Source organism: Delphinapterus leucas, chromosome 4 (genome assembly GCF_059928025.1).
Source record: "Delphinapterus leucas isolate spDelLeu-1000000601 "Yukka" chromosome 4, BTC_Dleu_Yukka2, whole genome shotgun sequence".
Classification (NCBI taxonomy): Eukaryota; Metazoa; Chordata; class Mammalia; order Artiodactyla; family Monodontidae; genus Delphinapterus; species Delphinapterus leucas.
In genome coordinates this window covers 103603666-103624191 of record NC_143132.1, presented here as the reverse complement: position 1 = coordinate 103624191, position 20526 = coordinate 103603666, and the positions used below count along the sequence as shown (strand labels likewise).

The following is a 20526-nucleotide window of genomic DNA, read 5'->3' as shown; positions in this document are numbered from 1 at the left end:
GCTTATTCCTAGCAATACACTACACACCAGACACCTCAACTGCCTTCTCATCCGTCACACACATCTGCCGAGACGTTAATTACGGCTGAATCATTCGATACCTACATGCAGACGGAGCCTCTATATTCTTCATCTGCCTTTATGCTCACATTGGACGTGGCCTATACTATGGCTCCCACGCCTTCCAAGAAACATGAAACATTGGTGTACTATTATTATTCACAGTTATAGCTACCGCATTCGTAGGTTACGTCCTACCTTGAGGACAAATATCATTCTGAGGCGCAACCGTTATTACTAACCTCCTATCAGCAATCCCCTATATCGGGACTACTTTAGTAGTACGAATTTGAGGTGGGTTTTCCGTAGACAAAGCAACACTAACACGCTTCTTTGCCTTCCACTTTATCCTTCCATTTATCATTACAGCACTAGCAGCCGTCCACCTACTATTCCTTCACGAAACGGGATCTAATAATCCCACAGGAATTCCATCCAATATAGACAAAATCCCATTCCATCCCTACTACACAATCAAAGACATTCTAGGTGCTTTACTACTAATCTTAACCCTACTCGCACTAACCCTGTTCACACCCGACCTACTAGGAGACCCTGACAACTACACCCCAGCAAACCCACTAAGCACCCCAGCACAAATTAAACCAGAGTGATACTTTGTATTTGCCTATGCAATTCTATGATCAATCCCTAATAAACTAGGAGGCGTATTAGCACTACCACTCTCCATCCTCATCCTAATATCCATCCCAATACTCCAAACATCTAAACAACGAAGCATAATATTCCGACCCTTTAGCCAGCTCTTATTCTGAGTACTAGTTGTAGACCTCCTAACCTTAACATGAATTGGAGGCCAACCCGTAGAACACCCATACATTATTGTAGGTCAGTTAGCATCCATCCTATACTTTCTCCTAATCCTAGTATTAATACCAGTAACTAGCCTTATCGAAAACAAACTCCTAAAATGAAGAGTCTTTGTAGTATAACAAAATACCCCGGTCTTGTAAACCGGAAAAGGAGAAATTCATCCCTCCCTAAGACTCAAGGACGAGGTACTAAACCTCACCGCCAACACCCAAAGCTGGAATTCTACATAAACTAGTCCTTGAAAAAGTTTATTGTAGAATAACCACAACACTACAGTACTATGTCAGTATTGAAAGTAATTTATTTTAGAACATTTCTGTTGTTCATATTACATGCATATGTATGTCCACATATCAGTAATAGCGTCTTCCTGTAAATGTTTACATGTACATGCTATGTATTACTATGCATTCATTTATTTTCCATACAGTCAGTTAAAGCTCGTATTAAATTTTATTAATTTTACATATTACATAATATTATTGATCGTACATAGTACATGTCATTAAATAAATTTATATCCACTAACACTATGGCCGCTCCATTAGATCACGAGCTTAATCACCATGCTGCGTGAAACCAGCAACCCGCTGGGCACGGATCCCTCTTCTCGCACCGGGCCCATACATCGTGGGGGTAGCTAACGGTGATCTTTATAAGACATCTGGTTCTTACTTCAGGACCATTTTAACTTAAAATCGCCCACTCGTTCCCCTTAAATAAGACATCTCGATGGACTAATGACTAATCAGCCCATGCTCACACATAACTGAGATTCCATACATTTGGTATTTTTTATTTTTGGTGGTGGGGGGGCCTGCACAGACTCAGCTATGACCTTAAAAGGTCTCGTCACAGTCAAGCAAATTGTAGCTGGACTTGTATGTATTTTTGATTTGAGTAGCACAACCAACGTGTGCAGTTAAATTAATGGTCACAGGACATAGTACTCCACTATTCCCCCCCCGGGCTCAAAAAACTGTATCTCATAGGGGCCCAAACCCCCCTTACCCCCTACAAAACTGACCGTCTACTTAGATATTCACCACCCCCCTAGACAGCTTCGTCCCTAGATCCACGAATATTTTTTTTCGTAAATCAATACTAAATCTGACACAAGCCCCGTAATGAAATTATACGCATATCTTTTGTACTCCACAGGTTAATGTAGCTTAAATTTTTCACAAAGCAAGACACTGAAAATGTCTAGACGGGCTTCGCCAGCCCCATCAACATAAAGGTTTGGTCCCAGCCTTTCTATTAGTTCTTAACAGACTTACACATGCAAGCATCCACACACCCCGGTGAGAATGCCCTCCAAATCATAAAGATCAAAAGGAGCGGGTATCAAGCACACTGCACTAGCAGCTCACGACACCTTGCTTAGCCACACCCCCACGGGACACAGCAGTGATAAAAATTAAGCCATGAACGAAAGTTTGACTAAGTTATGTTAGCTAGGGTTGGTAAACTTTGTGCCAGCCGCCGCGGTCATACGATTGACCCAAATTAATAGAGACCCGGCGTAAAGAGTGTTAAGGAATCATACAAAATAAATTCAAATCCTAATTAAGCTGTAAAGAGCCATAATTAAAACTAAGCCAAACCACGAAAGTGACTTTAGTACAACCTGAATACACGAGAACTGAGACCCAAACTGGGATTAGATACCCCACTATGCTTAGTCGTAAACCTAAATAGTCCCAAAACAAGACTATTCGCCAGAGTATTACTGGCAACAGCCTAAAACTCAAAGGACTTGGCGGTGCTTCACATCCCTCTAGAGGGGCCTGTTCTGTAACCGATAAACCCCGATCAACCTCACCAACGCTTGCTACTTCAGTCTATATACTGCCATCTTCAGCAAACCCTAAAAGGGAACGGAAGTAAGCATAACTACCATACATAAAAACGTTAGGTCAAGGTGCAACCTATGGGTTGGGAAGAAATGGGCTACATTTTCTATAATAAGAGCACCCCTTATATCCACACGAAAGTTTTTATGAAACCTAAAAACTAAAGGAGGATTTAGTAGTAAATTAAGAGTAGAGTGCTTAATTGAATAAGGCCATGAAGCACGCACACACCGCCCGTCACCCTCCTCAAGTATCATAGCAAAGCCCCAGTTCACTAACCCATGCTAAGCAACTATACGAGAGGAGACAAGTTGTAACAAGGTAAGCATACTGGAAAGTGTGCTTGGATAAAACAAGATATAGCTTAAACAAAGCATCTAGTTTACACCTAGAAGATTCCACAACCCGTGTATATCTTGAACTATACCTAGCCCATACCCTCTCCACCGCTACTACCATAAACTAATCAAATAAAACATTTACCATACATCTAAAGTATAGGAGATAGAAATTTAATTATCAATGGCACTATAGAGAAAGTACCATAAGGGAAAGATGAAAGAATTATTAAAAGTAAAAAAAAGCAAAGCTTACCCCTTGTACCTTTTGCATAATGACTTAACTAGTAATAACTTAGCAAAGAGACCTTAAGCTAAATTACCCGAAACCAGACGAGCTACTTACAAGCAGTAACTAGAACAAACTCATCTATGTGGCAAAATAGTGAGAAGACTTATAAGTAGAGGTGAAAAGCCTAACGAGCCTGGTGATAGCTGATTGTCCAAGAAAGGAATTTCAGTTCAACATTAAATAATACTAAAAACCACATCAAGGTTTAACGTATATTTAATTGTTAGTCTAAAAGGGTACAGCTTTTTAGAAATGGATACAACCTTTACTAGAGCGTAATATAAACCTAAACCATAGTTGGCCTAAAAGCAGCCACCAATTAAGAAAGCGTTCAAGCTCAACAACAAAACTACGTTTTAATTTCAACAATAAATAAATTAACTCCTAGCCTGATTATTGGACTTATAGAAGTAACACTGTTAATATGAGTAACAAGAAATTTTTCTCCTCGCACAAGCTTACATCAGTAACTGATAATATACTGATAATTAACTGTTAATAAATATAAACCAACACTAAATTATTTATTAAATACACTGTTAACCCAACACAGGCGTGCATTAAGGAAAGATTTAAAAAAGTAAAAGGAACTCGGCAAACACAAACCCCGCCTGTTTACCAAAAACATCACCTCTAGCATAACCAGTGTTAGAGGCACTGCCTGCCCGGTGACAATCGTTAAACGGCCGCGGTATACTGACCGTGCAAAGGTAGCATAGTCACTTGTTCTCTAAATAAGGACTTGTATGAATGGCCACACGAGGGTTTTACTGTCTCTTACTTTTAATCAGTGAAATTGACCTCCCCGTGAAGAGGCGGGGATAATAAAATAAGACGAGAAGACCCTATGGAGCTTCAATTAATCAACCCAAAAATCACAAAATAAAACCGCCAAGGGATAACAAAGTTTTATATGGGCTGACAATTTCGGTTGGGGTGACCTCGGAGTACAAAAAAACCTCCGAGTGATTAAAGCCTAGGCCTACTAGCCAAAGCATAGTATCACTTATTGATCCAAAATTTTGATCAACGGAACAAGTTACCCTAGTGATAACAGCGCAATCCTATTCTAGAGTCCATATCGACAATAGGGTTTACGACCTCGATGTTGGATCAGGACATCCTAATGGTGCAGCCGCTATTAAGGGTTTGTTTGTTCAACAATTAAAGTCCTACGTGATCTGAGTTCAGACCGGAGCAATCCAGGTCGGTTTCTATCTATTACGCATTCCTCCCAGTACGAAAGGACAAGAGAAATAAGGCCAACTTCAAAAAAGCACCTTCAAACAATTAATGATCTAATCTCAACTTAATAAACTAGAGCAAATATACTTTGCCCAAGACCAGGGCTTTGTTGAGGTGGCAGAGTACGGCAATTGCATAAAACTTAAGCTTTTACACCCAGAGGTTCAAATCCTCTCCCCAACAAAATGTTTATAATTAACATCCGAACACTCATTCTCCCTATCCTTCTAGCTGTAGCATTTCTAACACTAGTAGACCGTAAAATCCTAGGCTACATACAGTTCCAAAAAGGACCAAACATCGTAGGCCCACATGACCTGCTACAACCCTTCGCCGATGCAATCAAACTATTCACTAAAGAACCCCTATGACCAGCCGCATCCTCCACCACTATATATCGCACCCGTACTTGCCTTAACTCTAGCCCTCACAATATGAAGCCCCCTACCCATACCATACCCCCTCATCAACATAAGCCTAGGAGTACTATTCATATTAGCAATATCCAGCCTAGCCGTCTACTCTATCCTATGATCCGGCTGAGCTTCCAACTCAAAATACGCACTAATTGGAGCTCTCCGAGCAGTAGCACAAACAATCTCATATGAAGTGACACTAGCCATCATCCTCCTATCAGTACTCCTAATAAACGGCTCATTTACTCTATCCACACTAACCACCACACAAGAACAACTATGATTATTTTTTCCTTCATGACCATTGGCCATAATATGATTCATTTCTACCCTAGCAGAAACCAACCGGGCCCCCTTTGACCTAACAGAAGGAGAATCAGAGCTCGTATCCGGCTTTAATGTGGAATATGCAGCAGGCCCTTTCACCCTATTCTTCCTAGCAGAATATGCCAATATCATCATAATAAATATATTTACAACTATCCTCTTTCTGGGAGCATTCCACGACCCCTACACACCAGAACTACACACAACAAACCTCATTGTCAAAACACTACTACTCACAATATCTTTCCTATGAATTCGAGCATCCTACCCCCGATTCCGATATGATCAATTAATACATCTAGTCTGAAAAAACTTCCTTCCCCTAACACTAGCCCTCTGTATGTGACACGTCTCACTACCCATTATAACAGCAGGCATCCCCCCTCAAACGTAAAAGATAAGAAATATGTCTGACAAAAGAGTTACTTTGATAGAGTAAATAATAGAGGTTCAAACCCTCTTATTTCTAGAATAATAGGAATCGAACCTACCCCTAAGAATTCAAAATTCTCCGTGCTACCATGCCACACTATAGTCTATAGTAAGGTCAGCTAGACAAGCTATCGGGCCCATACCCCGAAAATGTTGGTTTATATCCTTCCCATACTAATTAACCCATTCATCTCCATCATTCTAATAACCCTCATCCTAGGCACAGTAATCGTAACCACCAGCTCCCACTGACTATTCGCCTGAATTGGACTAGAAATAAATACAATAGCCATCATTCCCATCATAATAAAAAATTCTAGCCCCCGAGCCACAGAAGCCTCAACTAAATATCTCCTAACACAAACCACCGCATCCACACTACTCATACTAGCAGTTATCATTAACCTACTACACTCCGGCCAATGAACCATCACAAAATTATTCGACCCAACAGCATCCATCCTAATAACAATGGCCCCAGCCATTAAACTAGGACTCTCCCCCTTTCACTTTTGAGTACCAGAGGTTACACAAGGTGTCCCCCTAACCACAGGACTGACCCTACTTACATGACAAAAACTCGCACCCACTTCAATCCTCTATCAAATTTCACCATCAATCAATCTACACCTAATACTTACTATATCCCTACTCTCTATCCTAATCGGAGGCTGAGGCGGACTAAACCAAACGCAACTTCGAAAGATTTACTCATCAATCGCCCACATAGGATGAATAACAACTATCCTACTATATAATCCAACCCTCACTTTACTGAACCTAGTAAATCTACATCACAGTAACTTTCACCATATTCATGTTATTCATCCAAAACTCAACCACCACCACATTATCATTATCCCAAACATGAAACATAATGCCTGTTACCACAGCCCTCACCATACTCACCTTACTCTCCATAGGAGGACTCCCCCCACTTACAGGATTCATACCCAAATGAATAATTATTCAAGAACTAACAAGAAACGATATTCTTGTTCTACCAAGCCTCATAGCCATCACAGCACTACTCAATCTATATGTCTACATACGCCTCGCCTACTCCACAGCATTAACCCTACTTCCCTCTACAAACAACATAAAAATAAAATGACAGTTTCACTCCACAAAACGAATAACCCTTCTACCAACAGCAATTGTATTATCCACAATTACTCTTAACCCTCACACCAGCATTCTCCATTTTACTATAGGAGTTTAGGTTAAATCAGACCAAGAGCCTTCAAAGCCCTAAGCAAGTATAATTTACTTAACCCCTGCCTAATAAGGATTGCAAGACCGTGTCTTACATCAATTGAATGCAAATCAAACACTTTAATTAAGCTGAATCCTCACTAGATTGGAGGGATACATCTCCCATGAACTTTTAGTTAACAGCTAAATACCCTAGTCAACTGGCTTCAATCTACTTCTCCCGCCGCGAGAAAAAAAAGGCGGGAGAAGTCCCGGCAGGATTGAAGCTGCTTGCTTGAATTTGCAATTCAAAATGATAATTCACCACAGGACTTGGCAAAAAGAGGACTCTACCCCTATCTTCAGATTTACAGTCTAATGCCTACTCGGCCACTTTACCTATGTTCATAAATCGCTGACTATTCTCAACCAACCACAAAGATATTGGTACCTTATACCTGTTATTTGGTGCCTGAGCAGGAATAGTAGGCACTGGCCTAAGCTTATTAATTCGCGCTGAACTGGGTCAACCTGGCACACTAATCGGAGATGACCGAGTTTACAACGTACTAGTAACAGCCCATGCCTTCGTGATAATTTTCTTCATGGTCATACCTATCATAATCGGTGGGTTCGGAAATTGACTAGTCCCTCTAATAATTGGAGCACCTGACGTAGCTTTTCCCCGTATAAATAATATAAGCTTCTGACTACTTCCTCCTTCCTTTCTACTACTAATAGCATCCTCAATAGTTGAAGCCGGCGCAGGCACGGGCTGAACTGTATACCTGCCTCTAGCTGGAAATCTAGCACATGCAGGAGCCTCAGTAGACCTTACCATTTTCTCCCTACATCTAGCCGGCATATCCTCAATCCTTGGAGCCATCAATTCCATTACGACCATTATTAATATAAAACCACCCCGCTATAACCCAATACCAAACACCCCTCTTCGTATGATCAGTCCTAGTTACAGCAGTATTACTCTTACTATCACTACCCGTCCTAGCAGCCGGAATTACCATACTATTGACTGACCGAAACCTAAACAAACTTTTTCGATCCCGCAGGAGGAGGCGACCCAATCCTGTACCAACACTTATTTTGATTCTTTGGCCACCCCGAAGTATATATTCTAATCCTACCTGGCTTCGGAATAATTTCACATATTGTAACCTACTACTCAGGGAAAAAAGAACCTTTTGGATATATAGGAATAGTTTGAGCTATGGTTTCTATTGGGTTCCTAGGCTTTATCGTATGGGCTCATCATATATTCACAGTTGGTATAGACGTAGATACACGAGCATATTTTACATCAGCCACTCTAATTATTGCTATCCCCACAGGAGTAAAAGTCTTTAGTTGACTAGCAACACTTCACGGAGGAAATATTAAATGATCTCCGGCTCTAATATGAGCCCTAGGCTTTATCTTCCTATTTACAGTAGGCGGCCTAACTGGAATCGTCCTAGCTAACTCATCACTAGATATTGTTCTCCACGACCCCTGCTACGTAGTCGCCCACTTTCACTATGTACTTTCAATAGGAGCTGTCTTCGCCATCATAGGAGGCTTTGTCCACTGATTCCCACTATTTTCAGGCTATACACTCAACTCAACATGAGCAAAAATTCACTTTGTAATCATATTCGTAGGTGTAAACCTAACATTCTTCCCACAACACTTCCTAGGCCTATCCGGTATACCTCGACGGTACTCCGACTACCCAGACACCTACACAACGTGCAATACTATCTCATCAATGGGCTCTTTCATCTCACTAACAGCAGTTATACTAATAATTTTCATCATCTGAGAGGCATTCACATCTAAACGAGAGGTACTAACAGTAGATCTCACCTCCACAAATCTTGAATGACTAAATGGGTGTCCTCCACCATACCATACATTTGAAGAACCAGCATACGTCAACCCAAAATGATCAAGAAAGGAAGGAATCGAACCCCCTCTAATCGGTTTCAAGCCAATATCATAACCACTATGTCTTTCTTTATAAATGAGATATTAGTAAAGCCTTACATTAACTTTGTCAAAGTTAAATCACAAGTGAAAATCCTGTATATCTCCATGGCATATCCCTTCCAACTAGGCTTCCAAGACGCAACATCACCTATTATAGAAGAACTCCTACACTTTCATGATCACACATTAATAATCGTCTTCCTAATTAGCTCTCTAGTCCTCTATATTATCACCCTGATACTTACAACCAAACTAACACACACCAGTACAATAGACGCTCAAGAGGTAGAAACTGTTTGAACCATCCTCCCAGCCACCATCTTAATCCTAATCGCCCTGCCCTCCCTACGAATTCTCTACATGATAGATGAAATTAATAACCCCTCTCTTACTGTAAAAACAACAGGACACCAGTGATACTGAAGTCATGAATACACCGACTACGAAGACCTAAACTTCGACTTCTACATAATTCCAACCTCGGACCTAAAACCAGGAGAACTACGACTACTAGAAGTAGATAATCGAATGGTTCTACCCATACAAATAACAATCCAAATATTAGTCTCCTCCGAAGACGTACTACACTCATGAGCTGTCCCCTCCCTAGGCCTAAAAACAGATGCAATCCCTGGACGCCTAAACCAAACAACCTTAATATCAACACGACCAGGTCTATTCTACGGACAGTGTTCAGAAATCTGCGGCTCAAATCATAGCTTCATACCAATCGTTCTCGAACTAGTACCCCTAGAGAACTTCGAAAAATGATCTGCATCCATATTATAATCTCATTAAGAAGCTAAACTAGCGTTAACCTTTTAAGTTAAAGATTGAGAGCCGTAAACTCCCCTTAATGACATGCCACAACTAGATACATCAACATGACTCCTTACCATCCTATCTATATTCCTTACCCTCTTCATGCTATTCCAGCTAAAAATCTCAAAACACTTCCACTCCCCCTCCCCCAAACTAACACATACCAAAATACAAGAACAACAAATTCCTTGAAACACCACATGAACGAAAATCTATTTACCCCTTTCACAGTCCCATAGGATATAGGGCAGTACTGGTGAAGAGAAACCAGAATAGAGCGAGCCTTTAACCTCTCTGCCTCAGCAACTATTTAATAAAAGGATGTGACTTGATTATATTCCTGGTATCAGTACCCCATGCCACCTCCCACCCTGTGGCCTCGCTGGGGTCCTGGGAAACCATGGAGAAAAGACTGGGCCCAAGCTGGCCTGTGGAAGCTTGGGAAACTTTCTTGAGCTCCTGCCCGCTGATTACCATGAGAGTACACCATGAGCTGTTTCATGCCTATCTCAGACGAAACCTTCCAAACTCTCTCCTGTTTTCCATTTTACGATAACCTCTCCATAATTTCCCAATCAGCAACCTCCTCCTGTCACCATTACAGTTATATCTTTTAGCAGGAGATACAGAAGTAGGAATTTAGGTATTTAGAGAACCACCAGTTAGAGTCAGACTTGTAGATGGGCCCAAGCTTCCAACAATTTTGCTTCCAAATGTGTTTTTCAAAGCTATATATGTCCTGCCCCGTAAACAGAATCCATATATCAAAATCCTAAGTTCCATGAAATGAAAGAAAGGTGGTCCCTAATGTACTTACTATATTGTAATCACAACACAGGTTATAGAAACAGCCTCCCCTTGAACCGTAAAGGAAGGTTTCCAGAGGTCATTTGTTTGGTGTAATCCATCAGACCTCAGAAAAGGAATAGGATGTCAAACAAGACTTCCGAGTAAAAGAACAGGAGAAAGAAATCTTAGGCAAGTAGACTTGTCCGTAAAGACTATATCCCAGTCTCCCTCCTGAAATGGGGACCCAAAATGATTCACCCCCATTCTGTTTCTTTACCTGCATAAGCTGCAACCGCTGAGGTCCCTTCCAGCAGAAATTCAGGCAGATGAGAGGCTTGTTTCTGAGAAGTACTAAGGAAGAATCAGCTGCCCTTTATCTGTCTAATTAGGCAAGAGGTCAGGTGTAGTTAAGGCAGAAAGTTCAGGAAGATACCACAGGTGCAAGCTGGCAGTAAAGGTGACCCTGTAGTGAAAGGAAACCACAGGGGGCAAACAACCACTGATCAACGACTACGTGCCAGATAACTTCTCAGGCCTTGCTGTGTGTTGCCGAAACCAAGAGAGCTTGGTTCACTCGCCTGAGGGCATTTAGCTAGACTGTGAGGCCGGGCTGTCCGATACAAAGCTCATGTTCTCTCCACTACACTCTTCCCTGTTTTTGTTGATGGCAGCCATGTGTTCTGCATCCTGAAGCAGCAACAGCAACACTCTGTGATGAGGGTTCAGCCTATTTAGCTCACCTGCTGATGGTGCCGTCGCATCCGAAACAGCTTTTCTGTCAAGGGGCCATGGAGTGTGAAATAGGGCGACAAGGGTGCTTCAGTAGCGTCTTTCTCTGCCTAGGGGAAAAAGGGGAAGAGACAGCAAAGTCTAACAGGCTGGCCTTTTCTCCTTTTGTCTCTCTCCCACCTCTAATTTCCCCCCAGCCCACTTTATTTTAGGGCTTGAACACAAGAAGCCAGTTTTTAAAGTACTTTCTGGTAGTAGTGTCAGTAGATTTAACCAAGTGGGTAAAGTGGAGCCCGTCCCTTTGCCCGTAAGCGGAAGCAATGAAATTGCCTCCATTCCATCCTGTTGGGTTGGGTATCCCAGTATTTTAAAGAGAGTTCCTACTCTCGCTGTGGTTCGTTGTCCATCACTCAACAGGTCACCCCTGAGCAATTTGTGAACACCCGAAGTGACTCACAATTTTATCACAAGGACTGTCCTTAGACATAAATGGAGTTAGTCATCACCTACCTGATATACTTTGAAAAACACAAGAAAGATTCCCTTACTCAAATACATAGATCCTACTGGTATATGACAATCCCTGAAATCCTACCATTGCAGACTGCTAACCTTGTGTTGGTAGATCAAGTTTCTATTATTCAGTGTTCACCTAACACCTAGGATCTTCAAACCAAGGGAATAGAAATCCTAAGGTGGACAGGGGGTGGGCGGTGGGACGGATGGTGGAAAGGGAAAGGGTAGATAAGTGGGAGATTTTGGAGGCTTGGAGCATTGCTGCATTGCTTGTGCAAACAGACCCGAGTACTGTGGCTCAGTAGACAGAAAAGCCTTAAAGTGTTGAGTGCTGGGGAATGGGGTTAAGGTCCCACAGCCAACCCCACTGTCACCCCCAAGGAGGAGAGAGAGTATGAGATCCTTTGAGACAAAATCAGGCCATCTCACAGTTTTGCTTGAGCATGCTTCTCCTTATTGAATACGTAAGGAACCTAAACTAAAAGAAGTGGCAGGCAATGCAGGAAGCTCTCGAACTTGATGTAACACATGTGGAGTTTTCATGGTTTACGTGGTACAGGCTCCCTTGGCCAAAAGGGGAAAGAGGTAATTCTGAGAGAAGTCACTATTGCTTTCAAGTCTCTAGAAAGTTGTTTTGACTGTCTTCACAAGTGCAGAGGGCTTGTTGTGTCTCATCGTTTAAAGGCAGGATACTTACAGCTTCTCTTTGTTGTTGATAGAGAAATACTCGCTGAAAGACTGAATCAAAAGAATAGGAGATGCAGGATTCTCATGACATGAATGGGAGAAGTACAAGGCTAAAACTTACCTCATCTCAGAATGATTGGTGTATTTCTCAACTGAATAAGATCATGTCTTGGATGGATATAAATGGCGATCCTTGCTAGGAATACCAGAGTTAAAGTGACTACACAGATCGTTCCATTTTCCCAGTTCCAGGACATCCTAATGGATGATTTTGCCATCTTCAGGACATCCTTCAGGTTTGAACACGTTAGTCTCTTTTGCAGTGCTTTTTGATTTATAGTCTCACACACTCTGAAAGTGTTGTGGCAGTCCAGCCAGCTGATTTCAACATTTCTTGGTTGTCTCCAGTTAATAGGCTGTACATGTGATGTTCTCTTTTATTTTCATCACCAGAAATAAAAGGGAAATGGTATTCCAGCAAGTCTGAATCAAGCTGAGTCAGATTTCCTAAGGAAGAGAAGATCAGAATCTACTTTGACCTGTTCTATCTTAAATACAGAACTACTTTTAGGACAACATTAATTATTTAAGTCAGTGAGGGGGTATAGAGATCTTCCATGATCATCCTGTTTATGCGATATACTTACTGACTTGACATATCTTTATTGACAAGTTGTTCACCTCTGGGGATGGCTGGTTATGAGTGCATATATGGAGTAGTAATATAGGGAGAAACTGGAACTTAAAGATTTGGATTTAAGTACAGAAGACCAGACCCCGTAGAAGTTAATATCGTGGACCTCCGATCCAGGGTACCTGAGTGCAAGTCCCACCTTCTCTCTTTAATACCTATGTAACCATGGGCAAATTCCTTAACCTCTTTGTGTCAGTTCCTCCATCTGTAAGGTGGGGATAATGAGAGTATTAGTAGTTGAGTTGCCGTGAGGACTATGGTAATTAATGTGTTTAAAGTACTTAGAACAATGTTTGGTACAGAGTAGATGCTCAATAAACATGAGCTGTTATTATTATCTTTCAGTAAATGGCAAATTTTACTGAGATAGTCATAGAGTTTGGTTAAGTCCAGCCAGGTGCTGGTTAAGACATTGCAGAGCTTGAGGGAATTTTTGATGCAGAGTATGCATTCCTTCTTGTTTATCTTTTTTTTTTTTTTCTCCTTTTCCGTGTTTCCTTCAGTCCCTTTGGCTATTTATTATCAACCTGTGGTCACCAGTCAGGGCATTCTACATGCATTTAACACTGGAAATTCAAAGGGCTTTCAGAGCAGAGATCCATGGTTTTAAGGGATTTCTGTTAAAGCTAAAAAGATACTTGACAAGTCCATTTTTCCTGCCAAGAATATAAGTGGCGAACACTTATATTCTTGTGTCCATTTCTTCAGCAAGAGGCTAAGTCACATCACCTCACATAAATTTATAGCAGAGGGCTAGTTTTAGGTTGCATATAACAGTAAGTATAGTTGAGAGTTTTATTTTTCTTTTAAAAAGCAAAGTTGATTACATCCTAACACCTTTTCATTCTTTACTGTAAACACATCTCCTTGGTGTGTATTATAATCCAGTTTCTCCTCTTCAGTAATTAGTCTGAAAATCATGTGAAAAGTCTTCCATTTTCTTCAGTGGTTCTGCCTCTTATCAATTAAGAGACAGCCTTGAGGACTCTCCTGGGAAAATGATCCAGGTTCTTGGTGCTCTGCCCTCTTAGAAAGCAGAGTGACTGTAGTGGGGAAGCCGTAAGGAGGAGACATGGATTTTTTTCATTTGAAGCTATTTTAGCATTGGAACTTCCAAGGTTCAGTTTCTCTTGGAATTTTATGAGGCTCATACCTCATTGTATTTTAAATTTCTACCATTTGGTAAATTTAGGTAGAAAGCATTGAACAAAACTGCTTCCCATCTGCTGAGCAAAATGGAGCCTGAATTAAATAAATTTCTCCAATATAAATGCTAAAATCTGATTTCTGCAAGCCTTTGGACCTTTAAACATTGACTTCCAGAAAGTTGGTCCTGGATCTCAAGCAACATATACTCCCTTTGGAAACTGGGTATAAACCTACCAGGTTTGGGTCTAAGATGGGTTATTACACTTGTGTACCCTCTCTAAGGCGACAAGGATGTGTCAGAGTTCATGATCATACTTTGAAAACTGTTAGCTGGCCAGTGGCTTGGTGCTTAGTGAAATACATTCTTTTATCTCTGGGTAACCCTTTACTTTCTTCTTTACATTAAGATATTTCTTTCAAGGAGTGACAGTTCAGCAGTTTTTAATCAAAATTCTGAAGTATAATACATAGTTTTAAAATTGTTTCTAAATCATAGCCTTAGAGATTTAATTAGTAAGTAGTGCTTAAACACTCCTCCTCCTTTCTCAAAAGTCCTCAGCTGGATGTCTTCCAGCCATCAAAACAAAGGACTGATATAGCATGTGCTCTTAATTTAAGTTTTTCAAGGCTGGGAATTTCCCATTACACATTACATTTGCAAGCGTGTAAGAGCACGTGTTCCCTAACTCTATAAGATTAAACATATGAACTGAAAATAGACCAAAATTAAGTACAGTCATTGACTAACTACAGTGCTGAAATGGGGCAGTATAGCATATGGTGGAAATCTTTACTATTAATTAAGTAATCACAGAAAATTCCATACGGATGATTTGTGAACATTCTGAAGTCAGGTTGGGAATGCTTCTTTATCATGTTTTCTTTCTAAACATAATTTTCTTGAATAGCATGTGGGTCTATATAATCATATTTGCAGCTCAACAATGTTTGAGAGCTTTGACATTTCTTAATGTCACTAATTTCCATATTGAGATTTGACATATTTGGACTTATGTTAAATCAGATGTCCTAGTCATCATCATAATAAAAGAATATTTTAAAAATCCTTCTCAAATATAGAAGAGAAAAAAATCCCCTTTCATTCATTTATTCAGCTCCCCCCACCCCATACACACACATGCACAGACACATAGAGCATCCATACGTACACGTAATCCAAGCCTTCCTCCCGACCAACTTTGTCTGGCTAACTCCTATTCATCAGTCAAAACTCAGCTCAGATATCTGCTCCTCATATGATTGCAGGTGGGTTTCTGTGCTTGCCTCTCTCAACTTCGGCCATCATAGAATTGTTTTTCTATTCTCTCCCCACTGACACCCCATTAAACCTTGACTTCTCACGTAGAGACTACATCTTTTGCTTCTGAGCCCCCAGCTCGTGTCAGAATGTCTGGCATAGCAGAACGTGCTTCTTAAAAGCCTGCTAAATGAATGAATAACTTCAGCCTCTAGGCTAGCTAGCAGAGGAGTTCAGAGGCCAAATAAGCATCATTTATAAACTCAGCCAGAATCTTGTTGCAGCCAGAGTGGCAGAAACCCAGCAAGTGGACAACAATGCCACCCTGGGGTTTAGAGCTCCTTCAGTGGCTGTATGAGGCCAAACCAACACGGAAACCACATGCTGAGATGCCCCCCCACCTCAGGTCCCTGCTGCCTAGCAGTTTTGCGCTGTCTGTAGGCCACAACCAACTCTCTGTGTGTGGCTCCTACAAACTTTTTGCTTATTCGGGAACTCCAAAAAGTAAAATAGGTAGAAGAAACAGTCCCTTGGAGGAGCCCCAAACAAAATCACTTCCATGAATCATACTTAATGTTTAAAAACCTTGTTTTCTATTCAAGTCAGAGGTTGACTTCATTACATTTGCCTGGAAAATAGACTGGAGACCAGTGAAAAAACTGCCTTCAGAAGCCAGTTCAACTTAGGGTGGGTCCAAAAGGGCAATGAGGCTGTGAGAAGCCCCATTTCTCAGCTATCAACCAGAGGGAGGACTTTCCAGGGATCCTGAGAATAGTGTTTAGATAAATGGAGGTTATGCCTCTTGATAGGTTCTTATTTTTCAGTTCAAAAGATGTCTCCTGCAGTTCACATATTAAACAGTCAGGGGTCAAGAGGGGATTTAAACCTACTTAGAGCCCAGTGTTTCCGAATTAATTATAGAATCTCCTTGTTCTTAACTGACCTGGCCAGCTCCTTTATCAGTTACGTTCATGTAGTTGATGCCTTGAGTGTCTATTTAAACCCTTGGGCTTATAACTGCTAAGGCTTTCTTTTCACACTTGGAAAATATGAGACTTTAGGTTTTATTCAATGGAGACTCAAGCCAGCAGCCTGGAATATGCCCCAGTTGTGGGGAGGTGCCCCAAGTACTAGACTGAGCAGCTGAAATGCAGCCTAAGTTCTGGTTAGGCTGCGTTTGAAAATTAATATCACGCAGGGTCATTGGAAGATGTATTTGGTATTCCTTTGCAAACTCTGCAGACTATCTAGCCCTCCCTCAGATGCACTGTAAACATTACATCCTAAATGCCCCAGAGCCCCTTCCAAAGCGACTTAGCCTCAGAGACCCGGGAGAAGGTGTGTGTCTGATGGTGTTTCCAAACTGAGAAGCTCTTTCTCCCTTACTTACTCCTTGGGCTTTTCACCTTCATATTGTTTCTAGCCTCCCTAGAAAATCACATACTCATCTTCCAACTCAGCCATGAATTAAAAAACAACTTTAAAAAATATTTTATGCATCATTTGCATACTGTACCAGAAAGGTTTCTTTGAATACCTAGTTTGTATATCGCCCTGTATTGTTCTTCGGCGGAAGCAAATTTAAACTTTAAAGAACCCTTAGATAGGGCTTCCCTGGTGGCGCAGTGGTTGAGAGTCTGCCTGCCAAGGCAGGCACGAACACGGGTTCGTGCCCCGGTCCGGGAAGATCCCACATGCCGCGGAGCTGCTGGGTCCGTGAGCCATGGCCGCTGGGCCTGCGCGTCCGGAGCCTGTTGCTCCGCAACGGGAGAGGCCACAACAGTGAGAGGCCCGCGTACCGCAAAAGAAAAAAAAAAACCCTTAGATAAAGCAGTTTGCTGGCAAAACTGACTGCTTCCTTGTCACGCTCCTGATAAGATTTTCTTAGAGAAAATTTTTAAAGCCTGATTGAGGGTGTCAGACCTGGGTTCAGATTCCAGCTCTTCCACTCAAAATCTGTGTGACCTCGGTGAGCCTCTTGCTCCTTATCTGTAGAATGGAGGGATGGGGTGATGATGATAATGATGATAATGTATACCTTGCAGGATTTTTGTGAAAACAAGTCAGGCATGTGTGAACAACAAGCCGAGTGCCTGGCCCACTGTAGCTTGTCTAGTTAATGACATCTCCCTTTGTGACTTGAGATTCTGGCATCCTGAGACTCCTCCTCCTTTGTCTCCTGTCCCCCACCCCCCACCCCAGTAGGCCTCACTTCCAATAATGTGACACCCACTCGGCAATGGTCGTAGGAAGAATAGATTCACCATCTACTGCCTTGAGGAACTGGCTCTCCCCGATCAAGGCTTCCTGTGCAGGAAATGTGTTAGAATCAGCCTGGTCCTGCTGCCCTCCGCCCTCTAGGGTCATCCCTTGTCCCTTTCTGAGCAGTAGCATCTAATCATGTAGCATGATGGTGTCACACAAGGGTGGTGTCACAAACCTGGAGCTTTCTGAGCCATACCCATGATGAGTCTGGGGCATTCCCCCTGATACTGTTCCTTCTTTTCCTGGAACTACATTAGCCAAAATGGAAACAGGGGAGGCATAGCCTCAGGCTTGTTACTGAAATGCGAAGTCGGTTCAGTGACTAAAATCAAACAGCTCAACCAAAAACCCAGTCAAGTCATTGTAGACCATGATAGAAGACCCTCAGAAGAATAAAAATGCCTAACATCAAGGAACATGAAAGTAAAAAGCCCTGAATTTGGTAAAAGTAAAATAATTTCTATAAATGAGTCACATTAAATGTAGAAGATTTCAGAAAATTTTTTCAAAAAAATTTTAAATGAACTTTAATAACCAATCTTCTTTTTGTTTCCAACATTTTTCTGCATACATTTATACACATATGTATTTATTGAAGTGAAATTGGAATATTTTATGTACAGTTTTTTTCAAGTAAAATGCTAATGTGCTATAGTTTAAAGAAATTTTATGTACAGTTTTTATTTTTCACTTATGAGCACTGAAGAATGTATGTTCTTCAGAAACACTATATTTAGTGTTCATACAGCACTTTATTATTTGGATATTTCATGATGCATTATACATGTACTCATTTTGGTTATTTCTTTTGTCTTGTTGTTTAAATTAATTCTGTGAGGTTAATCCTTATACGTGAAGTTCTGTTCATATCTCTAATTATTTCCTTAGGATAAAATTCAAGAATTGACATTATCGAGTCACAGTTTAAACAAGTGTTTGTTTTAGTCTTTGTTTTGAAACGAAATGTAAAGAAGTCCCCTGTAGAGACCTACTTTCTTTATTCATTTTTATCCTACAGATTCTTTCTTTACCTCCTCCTTTGTGCCAAGAACCAAATTAGGCTACATGAATTCCTTATCCTATTGCATCTTTAAGAGAGTTAAGGTCTCACTTCTTCCCAGTAATCCTCCCTGCTCTTCTCCCCACCACCCACCATCTCCCTAGACTGAGGCATCCCCTCCATCCACATGCCCAGCCTCTCACAGCACTGTCACAGCATTTACCATGCTGGATTCTAAGTGTCTGGTTCCATCTCGCCATTAGGCAGTAAGTGCTTGGGGTTAAGGACTATATCTTGTTCATCTTTATTGTTCCAGCACCAAGCCTCGTAGTTTACACACAGTTGGCACTGAATAAGGGAACAAAGGCCATAAAACTATTTAGTCAAAATACACACACCCTTCCAATCTTATACTGTTATTAGGTACAGGACATAGAGGTGAGAGAGAGGAGAAAGACCGTCATTTTCAAGAAGCAACATGGTTGTATATTCCTGGCTGTAGATATAGAGATGGGATATCACTTCTTTGGCATGTGTCCAGATGGAATTAAAGTCAGGATTTTATCAGATCTTTGAGGAAGCAGCCTTCCTGGAGACATAGCTTTAGAGTCAATTTTGTAGCCCACTAAGCCGAAAGCAAGTTGGAGAATTAATTATTGGATCAGATCGGCCCCAAATCATATTTGGTTTTATTTATTTATCCTAAATGAACATAATTGTACAACTTTTATTTTGTCCCTTTAAACGGGAGTTTGTTCTGTTTGGATGGAAAAGATCATCTGAAAATAATTTATGTGTAACTGCAAAACCTGCCAATGGTGTACTTCATTCACAAGGGCAAATTTAGCTTTGGAAACAATTTCTCCTTCCATCTGGAATTCTTCAGTGATAGGTATGTGTTAACAAACTCAGTGCCCAGGGAAGTCTTGTTTGGTTATCAAACATTGCTGGTACTAGCTGTAGCATTTTAAAATTTAAATTTTGTAATGTCTATGCCAGGGTAAAATTTAAGATGTGCAACGTGCGATAGGCAGATACGTGCACACACACACATGCACACACATTACATGGTTACAAAATAAACATGTGTTGAAGTTTAATTTAATTTGTCTCCATAGGACTGAATGTAACAGATTTTGGGTCCATATTGGATCTGTTACTAAATCTTGCTATATTCATTTCCAGGAAGATACCGTAATTTCCTGACTTTTCCTCAGGTTCTTACGTGTAAATACCAAGTTCAGCTTATGTGTTCACCCTCCCCGTTTTCCCCAGGGGTGATCTAAGTGTCAGGATGTTGGGATGGCACCTGCTGGGGTGACCCAGGGTCTCCAGGACCTGTGGTTGGAAGGCTCCAAAGCTCCTGAGAGGTGCCATTTCTCCCTCAGGAGAAGCCCAGCAGTTCTCAGCTGTCCTTTCTACTCCACGTTAGGCTGTCCAAGTGAGCTCATTCAGCCATTGCCTCTCTATACTGGGGCAAAGGTTTCTGATTTCTTGGGTTGTGCCTTGGAAAGCAAGGTCTAGGTCTCCTGTGCTTTGAACTTCATGTAATTGTAATTCTTGGAGATCCACACGTCAAAGACTCTTTGTGGGGCTTCCCTGGTGGCACAGTGGTTGAGAGTCTGCCTGCCGATGCA

At 41.3% G+C, this 20526-nt stretch overlaps 2 protein-coding genes across 22 annotated transcripts in view; one reads left to right on the top strand and one right to left on the bottom strand.

The window, feature by feature from the left end:
• The window catches only part of PPM1L (protein phosphatase, Mg2+/Mn2+ dependent 1L), a 342515-nt gene that overhangs the window by 293705 nt on the left and 28284 nt on the right, over positions 1–20526 (top strand). The window lies entirely within an intron of this gene.
• The window catches only part of B3GALNT1 (beta-1,3-N-acetylgalactosaminyltransferase 1 (Globoside blood group)), a 90466-nt gene continuing 71499 nt past the window's right edge, over positions 1560–20526 (bottom strand). For 17 of the 20 annotated variants that reach the window (XM_022573249.3, XM_089910944.1, XM_089910939.1 and 14 more), the window contains one exon: positions 1560–13030. The gene's annotated coding sequence lies outside the window, so the exon portion shown is untranslated. The remainder of the gene's footprint in view (positions 13031–20526) is intronic. The other 3 variants (XM_089910936.1, XM_089910937.1, XM_089910938.1) reach the window with 3 other exon arrangements.